This window comes from Balaenoptera physalus, assembly GCF_965194825.1.
Source record: "Balaenoptera physalus genome assembly, chromosome: 5".
Taxonomy (NCBI): domain Eukaryota; kingdom Metazoa; phylum Chordata; class Mammalia; order Artiodactyla; family Balaenopteridae; genus Balaenoptera; species Balaenoptera physalus.
This window is the reverse complement of record NC_138884.1, coordinates 3,815,129-3,842,238: the sequence shown is the minus strand read 5'-3', so window position 1 is coordinate 3,842,238 and position 27,110 is coordinate 3,815,129. Positions and strand designations below refer to the sequence as shown.

The following is a 27,110-nucleotide window of genomic DNA, read 5'->3' as shown; positions in this document are numbered from 1 at the left end:
CAGGGATCACTTCTCCGACTTACCCTCTTTCTCCTACATGTACTCCCAAGGTGAGCTTATCCAGAATCAGGCTTTAAATCCCAACCATATAGTGGCGACTCCTGAAGGCCCAGACTCTCCCTTGAAACCCAGACTTGTGTGTTTAAAGGCCTATCTTTCATTTGTCAATTAGTTCAGCAAATATTTATTGACACTTACTATTTGCAAGTCACAGGTTCCACACTCCTAGGAAGAGATTAATTGCTTTATAGTCATGGTAGAAAGTAACAACCAGAGCTGGATTAAATTTGTTTGCTCAAATCAATGATGATTCACATCAACAAACCTGCTTCTGAAAGCCAACCGACCACTGCCATCCTCCCACCTTTTACATCCAGTCGGTCAAGGATAGCCTCACGTCAATGAATACATTTCTGAAACTCCGCCTGTCAGCGACATGCCCATCCCAGTGACCAAGCTTCTTGACACTGACAGTTCACCAATACTTGAATTCCACGCTTCTCAACAATCCTATATAAGATCAGCAGTCTTATTTGACGAGACTGTGCCTAACAAACATAGTTCTCCCTTTCTTAAGTAAGTAATAAAGTCAGCTTTTTGATTTAGAGCTGAATGCTGATCTCATACTTCAAGAGTTGAATAAATAACTGAATGGTGACACATTAGCCATGCAAAACCAACATAGGATCAATATAACTACTATAAAGATGAGAGGGTACTACTAATTACTCTCTCCTAACGCTTTTAATAAAACACAGAAAGAGTTTGAATTAATCTCAGAATGCCTGATGGCAAAATTCAAGTTTATTATACAAGTCTTCCTATATGGCTACATCTAGTGCATACTGAGGGTATTACAGTATGGGGCTGCCTTAACAAAGTATCACAAACTGTGTGGCTTATCTACTAGAATTTTATTTTCTCCCAGTTCTGGAGGCTGGGAGTCCAAGTTCAGAGTGTGGACTGGTCTGGTTTTTCCTGAGGCACTTGCCCCACAGGTGAGAAAGGATCGGCACCAGGTGGCCAGGTACAAATTTCTTCCCAGTGAACCAGCTGTGAGATTCTTCACTTGTTTGACATTAAATTAGTGTTTTAATGAATTCAACCAGGTGCTTTCTTCTTGAAGTCACATAACAATTACTAGACAATGGACTCATTGAGGAGAAAGAAAAGCCTTCAAGATCCTACATTATATGGGCAAACCTTGGACTTGTCACTAACAAGTCTGCCATTCAGATCTCCAGAAATAATCACCTTAACCATCAGGCACAGAGAGTATAAGAAGTGTAGAAGGCTGTCATGTTGAGGTCACATATCTAAGTGCATCAGTGTTTCTTAATCCATCTGTGCTAGAAGACCAGTTTTGTTTGCCTTTATTTTCACTTCGTTTTTGACATTGGTGAACTGATATTTTTGGTCTATATCATGTTCAAGGAGATGAGTCCACGCGGATGCTAGGGTGTTTGGACAATGTCAGATTGCTCTAAAATGTTTCAATTCACTGGTTCTCAGTCTCCCCACTTATCTTACTGCAGACTGGTAACTTACCTTACTGGGGACCAGCCCAGGTCCACAGACTTCACTCTGAGTAGCACAGCTCTGTGTAATCAGTCGCCACTGGAAGGAGGGTGAGAATTTTACTGCATCCTATGTCTGTCTCACTGCAGAACAAAATGGAAATAGATGAAAGCCTATTATCTCACATCGGTTTAGACACTTAAAACCCATCTCCCTGACTTTAATAAAGATTACATGGCAACTGCCTTTATCTCTCAAGTTTTTTAAAGAATACATCTGAAATGGAAAGGAATATAACTCTTTAACAATAAAGAAATTCATTTTCTGGGACTTCCCTTGTGGCGCAGTGGTTAAGAACCCGCCTGCCCATGCAGGGGACACGGGTTCGAGCCCTGGTCTGGGAGAGTCCCACACGCTGCGGAGCAACTAAGCCCATGAGCCACAACTACCGAGCCCACGTGCCACAACTACTGAAGCCCGTGCGCCTAGAGCCCGTGCTCAGCAATAAAGAGAAGCCACCGCAATGAGAAGCTCGCGCACCGCAACGAAGAGTAGCCCCCGCTCGCCGCAACGAAGACCCAACACAGCCATTAATTAATTAATTAATTAATTATTTTAAAAAGGAAATTCGTTTTCTAAAAGCCATCTCTTTTTGAAATTCTGAAAGACGTGTTGATCAGCGTTAGCTCAGCAAGTACTCATTTAGGACATACTACACGTCCTAGGTTCTGCACTCGACCTTGGACTGGCTTAGCCTGTTGCTGAGGCTTCCCTACTTGAAATCCCACCCAGCAGAATAGCAGAAGAAGAACTCAGTCACCAGAAGAAAAGTCCCAAGTTCCCTAGTGGGTCTCTGAGGATCGTTCCTATAGCCACACTACCAGTGGGAAATAATTGATTGCTGAACTGGAAAGAACCCGTTCCCCCAGCTTCTGTGAGCCAGGCTTTACTGCCATCGTCCTATGGGAGCACATCAACCTTCAGGTTAAAACTGCAGGCACGGGCTTCCCTGGTGGCGCAGTGGTTGAGAATCTGCCTGCCAATGCAGGGGACACAGGTTCGAGCCCTGGTCTGGGAAGATCCCACATGCCGCGGAGCAACTAGGCCCGTGAGCCACAATTACTGAGCCTGCGCGTCTGGAGCCTGTGCTCCGCAACAAGAGAGGCCGCGATAGTGAGAGGCCTGCGCACCGCGATGAAGAGTGGCCCCCGCTTGCCACAACTAGAGAAACCCCCGCAGAGAAACGAAGACCCAACACAGCCATAAATAAATAAATAAATAAATAAACCTAAAAGTTTAAAAAAAAAAAAAAAAACTGCAGGCAGGGCCCTGCCTTTGTTCGGTGCAAGGCACAGGTTTAGACAAACGACTTGAGATTTCACAGTGCCACATATCACATCCATGAATTAGTGAAGTGTTTTTGCAATATGGGCCATCTTTTTAATTAAAGAAAGAACATTTTCCTGACTAGTTCATTTGCTTAAAGTCAACCCATAGCTCTTTCAAACTGTTTGTCAGTTTGCTGGTCAATAACCAGTCTTGTGCATTTCATAAAGGTGAATTGTTTTTTCTGTTTTGTTTCGATTTTCATTCTATTTTTTGGCTGCACCACGCAGCACGTGGGATCTTAGTTTCCCCATCAGGAAACCCAGGCCCCCTGCAGTGGAAGAGCAGATTCTTAACCCCTGGACCGCTAGGGAAGTCCCAGGATAAGTTGTTTTTGTAGGTATAGTAGTTTGTATCTGCTGATCCCAAGTTCCTAAATTATCATAAGGATGCGTTTTGACTCTCAAATATTTTTTGATGACCAGTCATAATTCCAAATCTTTCCTCAACAATGGAATAAGATAAATGACAGCCAATCATTTGTTTCCATGGCACAGTCTACAGGCTGGCTATTTTTAAGGAGAGTAAAAAGATATTGGTGTAAAATAGCCAAAAGTTAACTCCATATATAGAGACATCTTGAAGGGGAATCTTTTTGAGAATATGTGATAAATATTCTTAAAGAAAAGCCATGTGTGCCATATGTTTTTGGCTAAAATGAACGTTTTCAGAAGTGGGACTTCAGGATGGAATGCATGGGTAGCTTAAATTTTGCTTTAACAAATTTTAAATAACTTAAAATTGCATAAAGTAAGAGCACCCAATTAGCTACTTAAGAAAATAAAACAATGACAGAGTCCCGAATTTTAAATCAAACGTGAGTTGCCCTAGATAAAGTAAAAACACATCCACACTTAGAATATTATATAGACATAGACACAGATTTATAATGTTTGGTATATTGAAAATACCATGAGAAGATTTTTGATACAATGTTATGAAGAAAAAGCATGATAAAAATATCTATTTATAGGACAGATTCAACAGTGTTAAACAAAATGGGATGAAATATGCCAACTTAAGAGCCAGTGATAATCGCAGGTTAGAAGTATTCAGGGGTCAACACTATTTTCCCTTTTTTCCCCTTGATAGTCTACCCTGCGTATATTATTTTTATATAAGGGGGGAGGGGAGGAAGGGAGAAATGAAATTCATTCAAAAAAATAAAAGCAGAAATTATAAATTGGTAAGAACAAAAGTTGAAAGGGCATGATAATCTTTTTTTTAATTGGCTAGGAAATAAAAACCTAAGTAGACTATAATTTTTTTTAAAAAAGCAGACTAATTGGGCAGTGTCATGTTTCAAAATGTAACAGTGCCACATAGAGGAATCCAACTACCTTTGAGCAAAGTTTCCAGTAGCTCTTAGCTCCTCCCCACCCCGTGCCTTTCTCCCAAGTCTTAGGACACGGTTGAGAAGTTTTCTTTTGCCCATCTTTCAATAGAAAAGCAAATTAAGAATTTGGTTTTCTAAGCCCATATACTAATCAGCAAATATGCCTTAACAACCTTCAAATCGGCTTAGTTGGACTTCCCAGGATAGGGTCTAAGGAGCACAAAACTCCCACTTTCCTTACATTTCCCTCAACCAGGAAAAAAAAAATGTTCTCACACTGTGCTTCATTTTCATATTTCAACTAAAGAAAAATACGTTAATAAGTCTGAATTTAAACTTACTCTCCATCATTTAGATTTATCCTCTCCGCTTTATAGCACATTCCTAAATGTAACTTGTAATCCTGATTCCCAAAGAATGCTTAATATGTTTAACAATATTCCCATAGTCTCTGGAAATCTTATCCTTATATTTAGATTAACTGGCATAAAGCCATTTTATGTAAATTCAATTTATATTTAAATCAAAAGAGACTATGAATCATATGACTAAAACAGATCTTATAGTAATGCTCTGATATTGGCATAAATAATACTTTGGCTAATGTTTGATGTGTTAATAATAATAAAATTTATATTAACAAACACTCTCTCCATGTATCAGATGTTCAGTTAAAGGTTATTTCATTCTCCTGCCAGAATCCTTTATGATATTCAATATCAATTATTATGGCAAAATTGAGATTACAGGAAATGAGAGAAACAGTGATTCTGTCCTGGAGACACTGAGTCCCTCTTAGTAGTGGTGACGTGTGTTCCCTGATGCTATCTTTGAAGCAGGATCAGACTTTGAGCGGGAGATAATCCAAACACCTGTCTCCCATTTAAACACTGAAAACCATTTACATACAGGGTGATGACTTCTCATTAGAATATCCCTGTTTGAGCTGTCAGATGATTACACTTCGACAAGGAAAAGTGTTACCCTAAAGTAGCAGTGTCTATAAAAAAAAATCAAAATCCAAGATAATTTAAAGTAAAAATGTCTACCTATTATTTACACAAAGAAAGAAAGATCAAAAGACTTGCAAGAAACATTATCACTCAGGATTACTGATTTCTGGGAGAAGAAGTGAACAGGCAGTTTCATGACAGAAAAGTGCTGTAACAGTCTAAAGCCAGATTTAGTGTAGTTTGTCGATTTAAACAAGTACTAGTATCAAATTTGTTTTTTCCCTGAGTTCTAATAAGCATAACAAAAAATGTGATTTTTATTAGTACATATAGATATATGTAATTTTTGCTACTTCATAATAGGTCATGTTCAAAACTCCTATAAGTAAAGAGAATAAAAAAATTTACTGATTAAAATGTGGTGAGTTAACAAATCAATTATATCATAAATGCAAATTGGTAATAATAACATTTTCTCAGTTATATATATGTTTTAAAAGCAGTCACTTCCACATACACATAATAGCTAATGTAATTTAGTCTTCATAAAATGTAAAAAAAGGAATCATGTCCAATGGTCCCGAATTTCCCTCAAGAATAATGTGTCTTCTGAGAGCACTTCCCAGCCCTCCATTACTTATGCTTTACTCCTTGTTGTGTGCACACGGCACTTGGCCTGCCCCTGGGTGAATAGCTTGTCCCTTCTCTTGCACTTCTGCCTTTGCCAGAGAACACATCCAATCCAGCCTGTTGGAGGCTGAGAAGCTCTTGTTGTAGGACTGTCACCCTACAGCCAGCCTAGCTCAGCCCCTGAACATGTGAGAGATCCCAGCAAAACCCAGAAGAGTCGCCTGCTCTACCCCTGTCTGATCTCAACGCATGAGAAACAAACGCTTCATACTGTGTACATCTGGCCATTTATTGATCAACTGCTAAGACACCAAACTACTAAAGAAAACAGGTGAACATTTCAGAGACCTTAATATTAAATACTAAGGAAGCCTTATCTTCCAACAAATTACAATGAACAAGTAAAAGGCTGACTTTTTCTATGTCTAAAGCAAGAATCTGGCATTGTCTCCTAAAAAAAGAAATATCCCTTACATAACCCAATATTGCAATAATTATTTTTCTGTTGATTTCCAGCTAGTCATGCTAGACTACTCCCTCCAAATTTTATTACTCTTTACATTAGTTAAATTATAGGCCCCTGTGAGGGAGCCTTTATATGTGTATATATATATATAGAGAGAGAGAGAGAGAGAGGATCATGAAGAATATAAAAATCTCTGTAATTCCAGGATTTATGGTGAATAGCCTAGGGATACCATCAACTCTTGTGATAGCCTAATTGTTGAGGTTATAAACTATGGGCCTTACATGGAAAAAGCAAGGCTCCTGAATAAAACAAATGTCAAAATCCTCTCCTACTTCTTTGTCACTAGGGTCGTCATAATTATAGAAGAGGGAAGAGTTGGGGGGAGCAGAGTGATATTTAAAAATATTTGAGTTAGTAAAAATAAGTTGTAAGTTTCTTCTCTAAGAGAGGTGTGGGCTGAGACACTGCCTGTCTCTCATGGGATGGTAGAGACCCTGTGGTCCATAAAAGTCCCTCCGTTTCTGTGTGTCAGACATGTTCAGGTCCTTTAGGTAAACATGAGCCAAAGAGCCATGGTTACTGTGGGAATAGGGCATGGAAACAGGTAACACAAGTGTGTAAAATGTAGTGGAATATCATATTTCACAAAAGATATTAATACCTTTTTATTTTGACCTGTAGTCAAAAAGTACCTTATGAAAATATACAACATAAATCAATCTTAAGTGCAAAGTGGCTTCTGTACATTTTTTAAGAAATAAATAAGATGATTACTGCCTAGCTAAACAAATCCAGAATCAGAAATTGGCCCATAGTTTAGCTAGAAATTTTGCCTCCAGGTTAAAGAGTACTTATACTTTCCATTCGAATCCCAGAATTATTCTTAAGGGAGGGAGAGTTATTATTGTGTTGTAATTCTATGTATTCTTGATATTAAAGCAATGGGCTCAATATGATTAGACTTCATCAACTAAGTTATGTAGAACCAGCTTGTTTTCCTATTTTAATGTCTATTTTGTTTGGTTTGGGCACAATTCTGTCAGAATTAGTTGCTTGAGCAAAAGACCATTCCATTTTGGGTCACTGGATTTCTAGAGGCGTCAGTGAGTTAGTAGGGCTGCTAATAGATTTAATATTTTTAATGCTCAAGACAATAAACCTATGCAACTGAGTTTAGAAATTATTTCAATTAAATACTTTTGGTGATTGGAGTATGTACATATATTTTTATATAAACCTGTGTACCCACCAACAGTCTTATTTGTATGTACACCCTTAGATATCCTCTTGGCTCTGAGGGTGATTAATAGAAATCATTTGGGAATATCCTTTAGGCACCTCAAAAGCAGCATATCCAAAATAGACCACTTCCTACCATAACTTGCTTCACGTCTCTTTTTGTCAACTCAGTCGTATTACTATCTTTTGGGCACAGAAGCCTCTTTCTCTCCACAATTCCACACCATTGAAAAGTCACAAGTTCCTGGACACTGCCTTTCACCCCTCTCCTGTGGATCCCTGACTCTTTACTTCCACTTCTGGAGTATTATTAAGTCAGTGTCTCATCATTTCTTTTTTCTCACATTTTTTAAAAATGTTATTGAAATATAGTTTATTTACAATATCGTATTAGTTTCAGGTGTACAGCGAAGTGATACAGTTACATATACATTCTTTATATATATACAGTTATATATATAGTTACATATATATAGTTATATATATATATATTCCTTTTTAGATTCTTTTCCACTATAAATTATTACAAGGTATTGAGTAGAGTTCCCTGTGCTCTACAGTAGGTCCTTGTTGGTTATCTATTTTATATATAGTCACGTGTATATTCTAGTCCCAAATCATCATTTCTCACATAATTCTCTGCAATAATTGTTTCCAGATTTCCATGATTCTGCTTGCCCACCCCTCTCAATCTTACCCCCACTCTAAATCACAGACATGGTCAAGCTGTCTTGTCACATTCTGAAAACACTTCAAGAGCTCTCCATGGCTTACCCTTGCACTGACGTCCTTTATAATCTTCCAGCCTGTAGTGTATGTACGACACTACCTTCTACCCCTCACCTCTCCCTCCCCTCCATCCTTGGAAATTACTTATCCACTGCACTCCATAATTCTAGTCCTTAGGTCCTTGTCTGTCCACACGTGCCATCTGCCTCAAACCACCTTTCCTGCTTTTTCATCTAGCCTCCTCCAGCTCCTACTGGTTCACCAGAACTCAGTGGAGACATTACCTCCTCCGTGGAAACCTCCCTATGCATTCTTGGTCAGAGACAACTTCCTTCACGCATCCCACAGCATCCCCTAGAAGAGTGGTCACATGGAACAGTATCTTTGAAGGATTGAACACTTTGAAGAGCAAAACGTTGCATATACAGCTTTCTTCAGCATAAAGGTAAAATAGCACTATTATTAAAAATCATCATTTGTCACCACAAGGATGTTAAAGCTCAGATAAATACAGCAAGGACAGCAACACAATCACGACAAGGAACATGTGCTATTTCTCAGGCTAAGTGCTTTACACAGATTATTTAATTCTCCAATACTCCACTCAGTTTTACTGTTATTATCCCCACATTATAGATGAGAAAACAAAGACTCGGAGAGGTAAGTCTGATCATCCATCCAGATATGCAATACTGTCGGCCATTTTCCCAGGAAAAGACTCACCAGTATTCCCTCTGACACTTAGGAAGGACAAAGATGTTGTCTAACCTTAAACATCACAGCAGAAGGTCTCAGCAGGCTGTTTCATGCCACAGGCCATGTATCTGACCTTTGGTGCCTCAAGAAGAACAAGATATATGAGGTCTACGAATTTGCTTCACCTATACACTTTTATCATCAAAACTATGGGTGAGTCCCATCAGGAACTTTGAGTCAGCCTGTTATTCAGTGAAAATGAATTATGAATGACTTTGTCAATAGCTCAGAGTGAAACATAAATCTTAGAACCTAATGCAACCAGTTCTGATAGGGATAGAGTAGGATAATTAAATAGTTTAGAAATCCCACTAGTGGATTAAAGACAGAAAGGGAATTTTAAGGAATTTGGGGAGACTGTTGTAAGCTAGTGACCACTCAAGAAAAGAATCCAGTAACGTAGCTACAATCTACACTACTTTGAAGGAAGACCAGGTGCATTCAAGCACCAGGCACACTCAAGCCAAAAACCCTGATAGTTAAAACACAAGACAGTAGACATGGGGTCTGAATCTTGTTAAATGAAGTCAAGGAGTTAACTGTCCTTGAAGAGTAGTGTTTCTTCATGTAACCAAGACAGGAATACAGGTGAAAGGGGAAGAAAAACAGGTGAAAGGGGACATTATACCAAAATATGAGATGAATTACCATATTTTAGTCTACGTCACCCTCCTTTTGCTAATATACATATGATTTAAATACCACCATGACAATCCTGGTTAGACCATATAGGGTCAAAGGAGAAACTAACAATGTAAACCTTGACGTCTACCCCAAAATGAGGAAGAAGGCGGTCTTCTCCCTTCCCACTTTCTCTTTGATTATAAAAATGTAACCCTCTTTGTTCTCAGGGCTGCGCTCCCCTGCCTGCCTGCTTGTACCTCTCACAAGCATCCTACGTTAATAAACTCACTCTTTGCCCATCACTTTGCCTCACACTGAATTCTTTCTGCATCAAGACAATGAACCTGAGCTTCATTAAGTCCTGACACCAGGTGAGCAGTTTCAATCGGACTTCCCTGGTGGCAAAGTGGTTAAGAATCCACCTGCCGGGGGTCTGGGCAAGATGGCGGAAAAGTAAGACGCAAAGATCACCTTCCTTCCCACAGATACAGTAGAAATACATCTACAGGTGGAACTGCTCCTACAGAACACCTACTGAACGCTGGCAGAAGACCTCAGACCTCCCAAAAGGCAAGAAAATCCCCACGTACCTGGGGAGGGCAAAAGAAAAAAGAAAAAACAGAGACAAAATAATAGGGACAGGGCCTGCACCAGTGGGAGGGAGCCGTGAAGGAGGAAAGGTGTCCACACACTAGGAGCCCCTTCGCGGGTGGAGACTGCGGATGGTGGAGGGGGGAGCTTCGGAGCCACGGAGGAGAGCGCAGCCACAGGGGTGCGGAGGGCAAAGCGGAGAGATTCCCACACGGAGGCTCGGCGCCGAGCAGCACTCACCAGCCCGAGAGGCTTGTCTGCTCCCCCGCCGGGGCGGGCGGGGCTGGGAGCTGAGGCTCGGGCTTTGGTCGGATCGCAGGGAGAGGACTGGGGTTGGCGGCGTGAACACGGCCTGAAGGGGTTAGTGCGCCACAGCGAGCCGGGAGGGAGTCTGGGAAAAGTCTGCAGCTGCCGAAGAGGCAAGAGACTTTTTCTTACCTCTTTGTTTCCTGGTGCGCGAGGAGAGGGGATTCAGAGCGCCGCCTAAACGAGCTCCAGAGACGGGCACAAGCCGCAGCCATCAGCACGAACCCCAGAGAAGGGCCTGAGACGCTAAAGCTGCTGCTGCCGCCACCAAGAAGCCTGTGTGCGAGCCCAGGTCACTCTCCACACGGCCCCTCCCTGGAGCCTGTGCAGCCAGGCTCCCGTGATCCGGAGACAACTTCCCCGGGAGAACGCATGGCACGCCTCGGGCTGGTGCAACGTCACGACGCCTCTGACGCTGCAGGCGCGCCCTGCCTCCTCCGTACCGCGCCCTCCCCCCGCCTGAGTGAGCCAGAGCCCCCGAAGCAGCTGCTCCTTTAACCCCGTCCTGTCTGAGCGAAGAACAGACGCCCTCAGGCGACCTACACGCAGAGGCGGGTCCAAATCCAAAGCTGAACCCCGGGAGCTGTGAGAACAAAGAAGAGAAAGGGAAATGTCTCCCAGCAGCCTCAGGAGCAGCGGATTAAATCTCCACAAACAACTTGATGTGCCTGCATCTGTTTAATACCTGAATAGACAACGAATCATCCCAAATTCAGGAGGTGGACTTTGGGAGCAGGATATATTAATTTTTCCCCTTTTCCTTATTTTGTGAGTGTATATATATATGCTTCTGGGTGAGATTTTGTCTGTATAGCTTTGCTTTATAATAGCTTTATTTTACTTCACTATATTATATCCTCTTTCTTTCTTTCTTTCTATTTTTTTTCCCTTTTGCTCTGAGCCGTGTGGATGAAAGGCTCTTAGTGCTCCAGCCAGGCATCAGGGCTGTGCCTCTGAGGTGGGAGAGCCAACTTCAGGACGCTGGTACACAAGAGACCTCCCAGCTCCACGTAATACCAAACGGCGAAAATCTCTCAGAGATCTCCATCTCCACATCAAGACCCAGCTTCACTCAACGACCAGCAAGCTACAGTGCTGGACACCCTATGCCAAACAACTAGCAAGACAGGAACACAGCCCCATCCATTAGCAGAGAGGCTGCCTAAAATCATAATAAGGCCACAGACACCCCCAAAACACACCACCAGACGTGGATGTGCCCACCAGAAAGACAAGATCCAGCCTCATCCACCAGAACACAGGCACTAGTCCCCTCTACCAGGAAGCCTACACAACCCACTGAACCAACCTTAGCCACTGGGGACAGATACCAAAAACAACGGGAACTACGAACCTGCAGCCTGTGAAAAGGAGACCCCAAACACAGTAAGATAAGCAAAATGAGAAGACAAAAAACCACACAGCAGATGAAGGAGCAGGGTCAAAACACACCAGACCTTACAAATGAAGAGGAAATAGGCAGTCTACCTGAAAAAGAATTCAGAATAATGATAGTAAAGATGATCCAAGATCTTGGAAATAGAATAGACAAAATGCAAGAAACATTTAACAAGGACGTAGAAGAACTAAAGAGGAAACAAGCAACGATGAAAAACACAAAAAATGAAATTAAAAATACTCTAGATGGGATCAATAGCAGAATAACTGAGGCTGAAGAACGGATAAGTGACCTGGAAGATAAAATAGTGGAAATAACTACTGCAGAGCAGAATAAATAAAAAAGAATGAAAAGAACTGATGACAGTCTCAGAGACCTCTGGGACAATATTAAATGCACCAACATTCGAATTATAGGGGTCCCAGAAGAAGAAGAGAAAAAGAAAGGGACTGAGAAAATATTTGAAGAGATAATAGTTGAAAACGTCCCTAATATGGGAAAGGAAATAGTTAATCAAGTCCTGGAAGCACAGAGAGTCCCATACAGCATAAATCCAAGGAGAAACACGCCAAGACACATATTAATCAAACTATCAAAAATTAAATATAAAGAAAACATATTAAAAGCAGCAAGGGAAAAACAACAAATAACACACAAGGGAATCCCCATAAGGTTAACAGCTGATCTTTCAGCAGAAACTCTGCAAACCAGAAGGGAGTGGCAGGATATACTTAAAGTGATGAAGGAGAAAAACCTACAACCAAGGTTACTCTACCCAGCAAGGATCTCATTCAGATTTGATGGAGAAATTAAAATCTTTACAGACAAGCAAAAGCTGAGAGAGTTCAGCACCACCAAACCAGCTTTACAACAAATGCTAAAGGAACTTCTCTAGGCAAGAAACACAAGAGAAGGAAAACACCTACAATAACAAACCCAAAACATTTAAGAAAATGGGAATAGGAACATACATATCGATAATTACCTTGAATGTAAATGGATTAAATGCTCCCACCAAAAGACACAGACTGGCTGAATGGATACAAAAACAAGATCCATATATATGCTGTCTACAAGAGACCCACTTCAGACCTAGAGACACATACAGACTGAAAGTAAGGGGATGGAAAAAGATATTCCATGCAAATGGAAATCAAAAGAAAGTTGGAGTAGCAATTCTCATATCAGACAAAATAGACTTTAAAATAAAGACTATTACAAGAGACAAAGAAGGACACTATATAATGATCAAGGGATCGATCCAAGAGGAAGGTATAACAATTGTCAATATTTATGCACCCAACATAGGAGCACCTCAATACATAAGGCAAATACTAAGAGCCATAAAAGGGGAAATCGACAGCAACACAATCATAGTAGGGGACTTTAACACCCCACTTTCACCAATGGACAGATCATCGAAAATTAAAATAAATAAGGAAACACAAGCTTCAAATGATACATTAAACAAGACGGACTTAATGGATATTTATAGGACATTCCACCCAAAAACAACAGAATACACATTTTTCTCAAGTGCTCATGGAACATTATCCAGGATAGATCATATCTTGGGTCACAAATCAAGCCTTGGTAAATTTAAGAAAATTGAAATCGTATCAAGTATCTTTTCCGACCACAACGCTATGAGACTAGATATCAATTACAGGAAAAGATCTGTAAAAAATACAAACACATGGAGGCTACACAATATACTACTTAATAACGAAGTGATCACTGAAGAAATCAAAGGGGAAATCAAAAAATACCTAGAAACAAATGACAATGGAGACACGACGACCCAAAACCTATGGGATGCAGCAAAAGCAGTTTTAAGAGGGAAGTTTATAGCAATACAAGCCTACCTCAAGAAACAGGAAACATCTCGAATAAACAACCTAACCTTGCACCTGAAGCAATTAGAGAAAGAAGAACAAAAAAACCCCAAAGCTAGCAGAAGGAAAGAAATCATAAAGATCAGATCAGAAATAAATGAAAAAGAAATGAAGGAAACAATAGCAAAAACCAATGAAACTAAAAGCTGGTTCCTTGAGAAGATAAACAAAATTGATAAACCATTAGCCAGACTCATCAAGAGAAAAAGGGAGAAGACTCAAATCAACAGAATTAGAAATGAAAAAGGAGAAGTAACCACTGACACTGCAGAATTACAAACGATCATGAGAGATTATTACAAGCAACTCTATGCCAATAAAATGGACAACCTGGAAGAAATGGACAGATTCTTAGAAATGCACAATCTGCCGAGACTGAACCAGGAAGAAATAGAAAATATGAACAGACCAATCACAAGCACTGAAATTGAAACTGTGATTAAAAATCTTCCAACAAACAAAAGCCCATGACCAGATGGCTTCACAGGCAAATTCTATCAAACATTTAGAGAAGAGCTAACACCCATCCTTCTCAAACTCTTCCAAAATATTGCAGAGGGAGGAAAACTCCCCAACTCATTCTATGAGGCAGCAATCACCCTGATACCAAAACCAGACAAAGATGCCACAAAGAAAGAAAACTACAGACCAATATCATGGATGAACATAGATGCAAAAATCCTCAACAAAATACTAGCAAACAGAATCCAACAGCACATTAAAAGGATCATACACCATGATCAAGTGGGGTTTGTTCCAGGAATGCAAGGATTCTTCAATATACGCAAATCAATCAACGTGATACATCATATTAACAAATTGAAGGAGAAAAACCATATGATCATCTCAATAGATGCAGAGAAAGCTTTCGACAAAATTCAACACCCATTTATGATAAAAGCCCTGCAGAAAGTAGGCATAGAGGGAACTTTCCTCAACATAATAAAGGCCATATATGACAAACCCACAGCCAACATCGTTCTCAATGGTGAAAAACTGAAACCATTTCCACTAAGATCAGGAACAAGACAAGGTTGCCCACTCTGACCACTATTATTCAACATAGTTTTGGAAGTGTTAGCCACAGCAATCAGAGAAGAAAAAGAAATAAAAGGAATCCAAATGGGAAAAGAAGAAGTAAAGCTGTCACTGTTTGCAGATGACATGATACTATACATAGAGAATCCTAAAGATGCTACCAGAAAACTACTAGAGCTAATCAATAAATTTGGTAAAGTAGCAGGAGACAAAATTAATGCACAGAAATCGCTTGCATTCCTATATACTAATGATGAAAAATCTGAAAGTGAAATTAAGAAAACACTCCCGTTTACCATTGCAACAAAAAGAATAAAATATCTAGGAATAAACCTACCTAAGGAGACAAAAGACCTGTATGCAGAAAATTATAGGACACTGATAAAAGAAATTAAAGAGGATACAAATAGATGGAGAGATATACCATGTTCTTGGATTGGAAGAATCAACATTGTGAAAATGACTCTACTACCCAAAGCAATCTACAGATTCAATGCAATCCCTATCAAACTACCACTGGCATTTTTCACAGAACTAGAACAAAAAATTTCACAATTTGTATGGAAACACAAAAGACCCCGAATAGCCAAAGCAATCTTGAGAACGAAAAATGGAGCTGGAGGAATCAGGCTCCCTGACTTCAGACTATATTACAAAGCTACAGTAGTCAAGACAGTTTGGTTCTGGCACAAAACCAGAAATATAGATCAATGGAACAGGATAGAAAGCCCAGAGATAAACCCATGCACATATGGTCACCTTATCTTTGATAAAGGAGGCAAGCATATACAGTGGAGAAAAAACCTCCTCTTCAATAAGTGGTACTGGGAAAATTGGACAGGTACATGTAAAAGTATGAAATTAGAACACTCCCTGACACCATACACAAAAATGAACTCAAAATGGATTAAAGACCTAAGTGTAAGGCCAGACACTATCAAACTCTTAGAGGAAAACATAGGCAGAACACTCTATGACATAAATCACAGCAAGATCCTTTTTGACCCAGCTCCTAGAGAAATGGAAATAAAAACACAAATAAACAAATGGGACCTAATGAAACTTAAAAGCTTTTGCACAGCAAAGGAAACCATAAACAAGACCAAAAGACAACCCTCAGAATGGGAGAAAATATTTGCAAATGAAGCAACTGACAAAGGATTAATCTCCAAAATTTACAAGTAGCTCATGTAGCTCAATAACTAAAAAACCAACAACCCAATCCAAAAATGGGCAGAAGACCTAAATAGACATTTCTCCAAAGAAGATATACAGATTGCCAACAGACACATGAAAGAATGCTCAACATCATTAATCATTAGAGAAATGCAAATCAAAACTACAATGAGGTATCATCTCACACCGGTCAGAATGGCCATCATCAAAAAATCTAGAAACAATAAATGCTGGAGAGGGTGTGGAGGAAAGGGAACACTCTTGCACTGTTGGTGGGAATGCAAATTGATACAGCCACTATGGAGAACAGTATGGAGGTTCCTTAAAAAACTACAAATAGAACTACCATACGACCCAGCAATCCCACTACTGGGCATATATCCTGAGAAAACCATAATTCAAAAAGAGTCATGTACCAAAATGTTCATTGCAGCTCTATTTACAATAGCCAGGACATGGAAGCAACCTAAGTGTCCATCATCGGATGAATGGATAAAGAAGATGTGGCACATATATACAATGGAATATTACTCAGCCATAAAAAGAAATGAAATGGAAGTATTTGTAATGAGGTGGATGGAGTTAGAGTCTTTCATACAGAGTGAAGTAAGTCAGATAGATAAAAACAAATACAGTATGCTAACACATATATATGGAATCTAAGGAATAAAAAGAAGGTCATGAAGAACCTAGTGGCAAGACGGGAATAAAGACACAGACCTACTAGAGAATGGACTTGAGGATATGGGGAGGGGGAGGGGTGAGATGTGACAGGGTGAGAGAGTGTCATGGACATATATACACTACCAAATGTAAAATAGACAGCTAGTGGGAAGCAGCCGCATAGTACAGGGAGATCAGCTCGGTGCTTTGTGACCACCTAGAGGGGTGGGATGGGGAGGGTGGGAGGGAGGGAGATGCAAGAGGGAAGAGATATGGGAACATATGTATATGTATAACTGATTCACTTTGTTATAAAGCAGAAACTAACACACCATTGTAAAGCAGTTATACTCCAATAAAGATGTTTAAAAAAAAAAAAAAAGATTCCACCTGCCAATGCAGGGGACACGGGTTCGAGCCACAGAGCAGCTAAGCCTGTGCGCCACAACTACTGAGCCTGCACTCTAGAGCCTGCGAGCCACAACTACTGAGCCTGCATGCCACAACTATTGAAGCCCATGCACCTAGAGCCCGTGCCCTGCAATAAGAAGCCCGTGCACCGCAACAAAGAGTAGTCCCTGCTCGCGCAACTAGAGAAAGCCCACGCATAGCAGTGAAGACCCAATGCAGCCAAAAATAAATTTTAAAAATAATAAAACAAATAAATTTATAAAATAAACAAAAGACTGTGGGTTCAAGTCCCCTCCTAAGTCAGGGATCATGAGTTCAAGTCCCAATCTGAGGTGCGGCTGGGTTTGAGTCCCATCCAAGGAGTACAGGTTTAGCTCTGTATTTGTCTTACTCTCGATTAATATTTTTATTTTTTATGTATTTTTTATTGGAGTATAATTACTTTACAATACTGTGTTAGTTTCTGCTGTACCATGAAGTGAATCAGCTCTACGTATACCTCTATCCCCTCTCTCTTGGACCTCCCTCCCCCCCATCCCACCCATCTAGGTCATCACAGAGCACTGACTGAGCTTCTTGTGTTATACAGCAGGTTCCCACTAGCTATCTATTTTACGATGGTAGTGTGTATATATCAATCCTAATCTCCCAATTTGTCCCACCCTCCCCTTACCCTGTTTCCACATGTCCATTCTCTATGTCTACGTCTCTATTCCTGCCCTGCAAATAAGTTCATCCATACCATTCTTCTAGATTCCACATATATGCGTTAATATATGATATTTGTTTTTCTCTTTCTGGCTTACTCCACTCTGTATAACAGACTCTAGGTCCATCCACATCTCTGCAAATGACCCAATTTTATTCCTTTTTATGGCTGAGTAATATGGCGGGAATGTAAATTGATACAACCACTGTGGAGAACAGTATGGAGGTTCCTTAAAAAACTAAAAATAGAGCTACCATATGACCCAGCAATCCCACTACTGTGCATATACCCTAAGAAAACCATAATTCAAAAGGACACATGCACCCCAATGTTCACTGCAGCACTATTTACAATAACCAGGTCATGGAAGCAACCTAAATACCCATCGACAGATGAATGGACAAAGAAGATGTGGTACATACCTACAATCGATTAATATTTTTTAAATGTAATTTGACTACAATATTACAGTTGCTGCTCTGTTCATTTATCTGTATTCTATGGAGACAAATGCATTTTGTATTTATTTTTATAGTTATCTCTTCCCTTCCTCCTGTGAATAAGTTGAATCAGGAGACCAGAAACCTCCTCAGTTTTATTCCGTTCAGCTGAAGCCCTTCCATCTGTTGTGGCTTTAAAATACTCCAAGTGTTTTCTAGTCAAGCTCACGATACAGCAGAATGATATAGCCCAGCCATTCAATTTAAAAAAGAGAGAGAGCAAGAAAGAAACTGCATATCACGTTTCTATTGTCAGATGCTTTCAATGTGAGGAAACACACGTTGGTGAGCTTCAAACGGTCACTGAATAGAAAGCTTTCTTCTTCCTTTTTGCCTGTTCAATATGGCATTGCAAGCTCATAACATTAAAGTTCCAGCAATGGCATTTTATTCATATGCTCCTCCATTTCTTCTTTCTTTATCATTCATTTCTTTATTCAGAAAATCCAATCCAGAGTGAGATAATCAGTAAATGAGTTCAGCAGGGAGAGGAGCAAGGCTACCATTTGAAATAATCGCTTTAGACGGTCACTAGCCACACTTAAGCATCTGAGTTTTAACAAGATCTTCAGCTCCACAAAAAAATCCGCTTAACTTCATCGTTATATTTTTCCTCTCTCGGTGCTCTCAGGTCCCAGCTTAATGAAAGACAAGAAATAACGAGGCATTTCCTGGGAAAGCCAGTTCTCATGTTTGCTTTGCCTATGAAAGCTTATCCCAGAATGTTGGCTCAGCATTTGAGGCTGGAGATGGGCAGAGGGGCTCACGTCCCACTTCTGAAGTGCTCGAGTGCTAACCCAGCCTCAAACATCCTTTGATCTAATGTGGCTCAGAAGTTCCTTGTTCCCTCTTTCTCCGCTCAGTGGCGTTTTATCCAGGCTGCTCTGCGAACTCTGCAGCCAGCTCTTCTCAATACCTGCTGGCAATGAGAGGAAGCAGTTGACTTTTCCACGAGTCAAACTGCCGTCTGCTAACGGTGCTCCTACCCGCTTTAAACCTGCCTAGGAGGCCAGTCTCCTGCGTCCTGCTTTCTTCCCCAAGCTTAACTGGAGGCATTAACTAAACCACGAGGCTTCATGACTCCAATCTGATAGGCTGCCAGGACAGAACAGAGAGAGAGCAAGAAAGTGAACACACAGCAGGAAAGTGGACAGAGTCCAAGTGTGAGAACACTTCCCCAGTTGTCCGGACCATTCAAATCCAGCAGAAATAGACTGTAATCATCATAAGGACAATTGCCATTGTCATATTCCAAACTATGCATGACAGCACTACCTTTTTGCTATAAACTCTCTGTTGGCCACATTGTAGCTAGGAAATCATCTCTAAATTTGCTCCTTCACTGCAGTCGACCTCTGCAAAGAGAGGGGCATCTACCAAGGCAGCTCAGCCTGTGAAGCAACAGGATCCCCTGGGGGCAGAAGAGAGCATCACCCAACATCCAAGTGCCCTCTGAGGTCCCTTTGGCTTGGGTTCTACACTATAAAATCTCTAACCACCCTACTCTGTTTTTTTCTTTTTTCTTTCTTTTTCCATTTTCTGAAACACTAAGAGGGTGGGGAGAGCAGCATTATAATTGAGACTTCCAAAGGGCATAAATATTTCATTACAATAAGACAAGTCACAATTCATTTGTCTCATTCGCTCATTATAGCTATGAATGTCAATGCACCTCATTTTTTTTCATTTTGGAAACAAAGAATTCAACCTGTTAAATGCCTAAAGCATGGCCATGACCTCCATATGGATAAAAAGAAGTTAAATATCCTTATAGCAGGGGTTCTATGAGGATCATATACATTCTGCTTTTTCAATAAAACTTGTTAATATGGCCTGAGATAAGGCATTCTGAATTTGTAAAATATTTAATATTGGCAGACTGTTTCTAAAGAATAATATATCTAGAACTAAACTAATAGAAGATTGCCTAATGAAATTTCTGGCTTTCTTGAACAGATATGATTTCCCACTAGCACATCCGTTGTCTAGAATGTAAATATTTACTTGTCATGTACTTAAGGAAGCATACAACATTTATTGACACTACATACTCAACAAATACACAGTTAGAGATAGCATCAAGAAAAACTCCAGGTTGGTCTCCATGCAATAATTTAAAAACCTGACTCAGGGTCAGTGTCAACAAACCCTCTCAGCCCACATTTATTGTAAGGACTGAGCTAAGACTGGAGAGGCAAAGAGTTATATAAGATAAGTCTCTCCAAAATAGTTTGTAACGTAATCTAAGACTTCCACAAAAACACACTGCATTAGTCAGGGTTCTCCAGAGAAACAGAACTAACATGATATATAGAAAAACAAATAAATAAATATACATAGAGAGATTTATTATAATATGTTATCTATATAAGATATATTACCTTGAATATTATATACTATGTATAATTATTACATAATTATACATTTTATCATTATAATACTATAATAATATAATTGTTAGATATTTATTAATAACATATGTAATTATATGTGTGTGTATATATATATATAGAGAGAGAGAGAGAGAAAGAGAGAGAGAGAGATTTAGTATAAGGAGTTGGCTCACATGATTATGGAGGCTGAGAAATCCCACCATCTATAATCAGCAAAGTGGAAATCCAGGAGAGCCAGAGGTATACTTCCAGATAGAGGCCAAAGTTCTAAGAAACTTGCATAAGTCCCAGTCCAACAGCAGGAGAAGACCTATATTCACCTATATTCCAGCTCAAGCAGTCAGACAGAGAGCAAGTGAATTCTCTCTCGCTTAGCCTTTTCATTCTATTTAAGCCCTCAACTGATTGAATGAGGTCCACCCGTCTTGGAGAGTTCAATCTGCTTAACTCAGTCTACAGATTCAAGTACTAATCTCAGGTAGAATCACCCTCACAGACACACTCAAAAATGTTTAACCAACTATCCAGGCTCCACAGGGCCCAGCCAAGTTGACCCACAAAATTAACCAACACAAGTTCACCCCTTGTCAACTTGACACCCATACACATATTCTTAAACCATACTTAATTTCCAAATAAAAACAATAACAAGGTCATAATTCCACCTAACGTGATACAACGACCTGCATACAACTAAAAACACACTAACTCCTTCCCCAGAAGAGGAGGTAAAATCCTTAAGAGATAGTCAATCTTCTCCTTGATATCTCATAACTTAATTGTAAATGTAAAATTAACAATGCTTAAGCACTATGACATAAAATCAGTGTATCTTATGTTACATGATAACGGGATAAGGGAGGAAAGAAAGCAAAAATATTGCGAATACATTTGTGTGCTACACGTGTGTATTTTTAACATACGTAGTGGAACTACCTTCTTCCATCACTCACTTCATGTTCCCTCTGCCTCCCACAAAGCATCTCAGGTGGTCATGGTTCAACAACTGGTGAGGTGACCTAAACCTTCATTCCTGAAGGGTCAGGGTTGTTGTAGTTTTCTATTGACCTTACTCACAGGGCATGGTGTTGCTAAGAACTGCCCTAAGGGATCTACTGTACTCTTCCTTACAGGCGTGTGGAGCAGTGCTCCAATTTCCCCTGGTAGTCAAGAGCAGTCACCCTAGCCAGCACAGTAACTCCCTTCTTTGCTTGTTGATTCAGAGGAAAGAGGAGCCCAAAGTGGCTGGGTAGCGCTCTTAACTTCTTGTTCAGCAGAATCTTTCTGGTGTCTCCTGGTGGAAGCATTCCTCCCTCTGGAACTAAGACTTCTAGGCCAGCCTTCAGCAGAGCAGAAAGTTGAGGACACGGAAAGCAAAAATTTTCCTACTGGTTGACAAGGGGTAACAGGGAATGGTGTCACTCCCATTTCTACTCCTTGATTCTTGGAGCCCGGGAATCTTGTCTACAAGAGAAAGAACACCATATATTGGATGCTGATTCAGAGCATACACAGCCTTCTGGAAAACCTTGCCCGGACCTACAAGATATTGCCACCTAGCTGACACTGTAACTAAGTCTTCAAAAGGCCACTCCACAGTTCTATCAAGCCAGTTGCTTCAGAATTGAGGGAAACATAAGACCAGTGGATTCCACAAGCATGGGCCCATTGCTGTGCTTCCTTGGCTGTGAAGTGAGTTTCATGATTGGAAGCAGTGCTGTGTGGAATGCCATGATGAGGGATAAGAAATTCTATAAGACCACAGATGGCAATTTAGCAGAAGCACTGAGTTCAGGGTTGGCAAATCGATATCCAGAGGGTCTACTCCAGTAAGAACAAAACACTGGCCCTTCCATGGTGGAAGGGGTCTAATGTAATTAGTCTGCCACCAGGTAGCTGGCTGATCACCCCAGGGAATGGTGCCATATTGGGGATTCAGTGTTGGTCTCTGCTACTGATAGATTACACACTCAGCAGTGCCTGTAGCCAGATAGGCCTTCCTGAGTGGAAGTCCATGTGGCTGAGCCCACGCATCACCTCAGCCCTGCCACGATGGCCACCTTGTTCATGAGCCCATTGGGTGATGACAGGGATGAATGAGGGAAAAGGCTGACAGGTATCTATAGAATGGGCCATCTAGCTACTTTATTATTAAAATCATCCTCTACTAAGGTCACCATTTGGGGAACATTCACATGAAACACTAATATCTTCACGTGTGTTGCCCATTCAGAGGTCTATCCACCTACCTTTTCCCCAAATTCCATTATCACCAATTTTCCAATCATGTCCCTTTCAAACCACTGACCACCCAGCCAGATAACTGGCCATGAATCAGCATGTAATCACACATCTGGCCATTCCCTAGGGTTCCTTAGGATCTTGGAGAATGACAATGTATGATCATAATCTTAAATACGTGGTGACTCCAATTATAACTGCCCTACTTGATGTGGTTTTATTTCTTGAGACAATTAACACATTACCCTGGTGCCAGAAAGAAGAACAAAATTGGGGGCATCACACTTCCTGATTTCAAACTGTATTACAGAACTATAGTAATCAAAACTAAAAAGTTTCTGCATAGCAACAGAAAAATAAACAAAATGAAAAAGCAACTTATACAATGGGAGAAAGTATTTGCAAACCACATACATAATAAGGAGATATTATCCAAAATATAAAAAGAATTCATACAACTCAAGAGAAAAAAGCAAATAATCCGGTTTAAAAATGGGCAAAGGATCTGAACAGACATTTTTCTAAAGAAGACATACAAATGGCCAACAGGTAGAAGAAAAGGTGCTCAACATCACTAACCATCAAGGACATGCAAATGAAAACCATGAGATATCACTTCACACCTATCAGAATGGCTATTATCAAAAAGACAAGTAACAAGTGCTGACGAGGATGTGGAGAAAGAGGAAACTTCATGCACTGCTGGTGAGAAGGTAAATTGGTGCAGCCACTATGGAAAATAGTATGGAGATTTCTCAAAAAATTAAAAATAGAACTACCATATGATCTAACAATTCCACTTCTTGGTATATATCCAAAGAAACGAAATCACTATCTCGAAGAGATATATGTACTCCCATGTTCATTGGAGCATGATTTACAATAGCCAATCAACCTTAGAGTCCACTGATGGAAGAGTGGATAAAGAAGTTGCAGTACATATATACAATGGAATACTATTCAGCTATTTAAAAAAGAAGGAAATCCTGCCATTTGCAACAACATAGATTAAGCTTGAAGGCCTTATGCTAAGTGGAATAAGTCAGACAGAGAAATACTATATGATCTCACTTACATGTGGAATCTGAAAAACTGAACTCAAACAGAGAACAAATTGGTGGTTGCCAGGTGTGGGAGTGTGGGAAATGGGTAAAGGGGGTCAAAGGGTACACAGTTCCGATTATAAGATGAGTAATTTCTGGGGTTTAATACAGAGCATGGTGACTAGGGTTAACAATACAGTATTGTATATTTGAAAATTACTGAGAGAGTAGATTTTAAGTTTTCATTACCAAAGACAAAAAATTATATCTATGTGAGGTGATGGATTAACTAAACTTACTGTGGTAATTGTTTTGCAATATACACATACATCATATCAATTAATGTACACCTTAAACTTACAAATGTCATATGTCAATTATGTCTCAATAAAGCTGAGGGGGGGAAAAGGAAGAAAGAAATTACCTACGTGTCCAAAAACGAGGAATCCACCAAGTAAATTATGGTATGCCCATACAGTGTTAAAACATCATTAGCCATTAAAAAAGATACTATACAAAAATATTTAGTGAAACACATGTTTATAAATGTTGTTATACCAAAAAAGCAGAATACAAAACCTACACGTGTAGAATTACCATTTTCATGTCAATGTTTATCATATGTTTGTGTTTATATCTATGTAAAATATTTAAACATATTACTCTGATACAAAAAGTTACCTGAAATAACAGTGGTGAACTCTGGAAAATAAACTTGAGATAACACAACTAGTAAATAATGGACCTTAAATTCAAACTCACAGCTATCAGATTTAAAAATCTGTAATGTATACGGAATGTACTGATTTTGACATGAGAACATGTAATAGGAAGATCTATTCAAGTGGCTTGTTTAGTCATGGGAAAGGTTATCAGCAGAATCAGACCAAAGGCAGAAAAAGACAACATGAATTTCATGCCAATATTCACTCCAAACACTTGTTGAAAATATCTAACAGCTCTTTAATGTCCATTATTCGACTCTCATAAAAACTAAGTTGAACTCTTTTATTGGACTATTATTTGTAAGTGTGAGCAAGTTATTTTTGAAGTTAAATTCATAGTTTAAAAATATATTTTCACTTACAGATGCTAGAAGAATTACTAATTTGCTCTCCAATGCTCTGATCTGTTCTTTTGAAAAATATTTACCATGTTGGAGTTCATTTGAATGATAGTCTGAAAAGATTGCATGGTGTGGAAAATAATTTCCTCCAATGAATTTGGGTCAGTAATTTCTCTTGAAATTCGATAACCCGACATGACCTTCAAGACTCAAATTGAGACCAGCTTGTTCAAACTCAGATTTTCCAAAGCAAAATGTGACATTGTATCAATCTTTTTTCCATCTGTATTATATGTAAAATGTAAAATCACCAGTTACATCAAATTCATCTTGAATTCACAGACTACCGATTTGTTGTGTTGAATTCATTGGACTTCGTTTTGATGAACTAGCTCTTGCTACATCAGTATAAAGTTACCCAAGCTTGAACTGCCGGCATCAAACAGAGTTTTCTTAGTCTGCCTCATTTGCCTGACTCCTATAAGATCTGCCCACACCTTTTTATTATCAGATTAAATGTCACAGGAAATGCATCATTTCAACTTAAACAGCCAGAAGCTATTATTATTCTTTTCCTAGCAAGAGAAATGTGACCTCCTATCCACAAGTTTCATATCCCAAAGTGAAGCTGGATACCATTTAATTCACAACTAAATGACTTTCCTTAGTGGAGAATGCAACAAACACTTTCATCAGCTACCTGAATGTAAAGTCCAGAAAAGAGGCTTTAGAATGAGAGAAAGAAAAAACAACTTTTCTCCACGTTTGGTTCAGATCTTGTGATTTGGTATCGCTTTGCGGCTGGGGGCAGAGAGAAGGAAGTGGTGGCTGTAATTATATTTATAACTGTTACCATGTGCAAGATACTTGTGTACATTATATTGTTTGCTGCTCCCCAAACCCACCAAGGTAGCATTATAATTCTTAATTTATACACAAATAAACACTGAGGCTCAAGAGATTAAATAATTTGTTGAAACTCATTCAGTAAGTGACAGGGCAAGGATTCCAGTCCTTGCCAGACTCCGTATCCATGCTCTTTCCACTACTTTATTCTGTCTCTTTAAAAACATCTACTTCTTGGAGACTTCTCTGGCAGTCCAGGGGTTAAGACTCCGTGCTTCCACTGCAGGGGTCATGGGTTCGATCCCTGGTTGGGGAATGAAGATCCTCACATGCCACAGTGTGGCCAAATTAATTAATTAATTAATTAAATACATCTGCTTCTTGCCCCCTATCTTCCCTACGTCCGCAAGATATGAATTGACAAAGACCCATTTCCTGGTAGCTGCACAAAGGTAAGAACAGCCTTAACAAGATAATCCAAATTCAGAATCTAACCATTACAGTATCATGAATTTCAGAACCTGAAGCAGGGAGCTTCATACCAAGTTAAGCAGTCCCGTTTTTCAGTAATAAAACTAATTAATTCTCATAAATATATTAGGCTCTCAGATACTATTTTTTAAGTCCAAAGAGAAACATATTACAGTTTTATGAGAAATCCTGAATCTTGAGTTAATTGGACTTGACAAAAATTGATAAAGTTTTACTAGGGACTGTGAAATTAGACTCTAAACCAAATGAAAAAAATATATAAAAGCTGGGGCAAAATTTGTTTTATTTACTGTAAATTCCCAGTATGTAACATTTTAATAATAATTACTCAATAAATATTTGTTAAATATTTTCCCTTACACTAAACCTTTATAACTTTTAGAGATTTTGTTTTATAGTGTTCTAAAGTAAATGATTTCTTTTGGAAGAAACTATTACTGGCTGGAAAGAAGATTAGTTCAGGACTTTTTCAGGAGACCTCGTCATAAGGAATAGTTTAATTTTAAGGTCCCATCACAAAGATACCACTGAAATCAATAGGTCTCTGATGACAATAATTAGAACCTACCCAGAAGCTTCAGTTGAATATTCAGAAATGTTATAGCCAGCTATGTAAAAATACAGCACCTTTTCTATTATAAGACACCATCGGGCTTCCCTGGTGGCGCAGTGGTTGAGAGTCTGCCTGCCAATGCAGGGGA

At 39.5% G+C, this 27,110-nt stretch overlaps 1 protein-coding gene across 3 annotated transcripts in view; it reads right to left on the bottom strand.

The window, feature by feature from the left end:
• Window positions 1-27,110, bottom strand: part of LOC309660798 (uncharacterized protein) — a 336,267-nt gene that overhangs the window by 114,334 nt on the left and 194,823 nt on the right. For 2 of the 3 annotated variants that reach the window (XM_082461923.1, XM_082461924.1), the window contains exons 1-2: window positions 10,670-10,837; window positions 1,549-1,661 (exon numbers count right to left, since the gene is read on the bottom strand). The exons of the other annotated variant lie outside the window; for it this stretch is intronic. The gene's annotated coding sequence lies outside the window, so the exon portion shown is untranslated. Of the gene's footprint in view, window positions 1-1,548; window positions 1,662-10,669; window positions 10,838-27,110 lie in introns of those variants that run through there. 3 annotated transcript variants of the gene reach the window in all.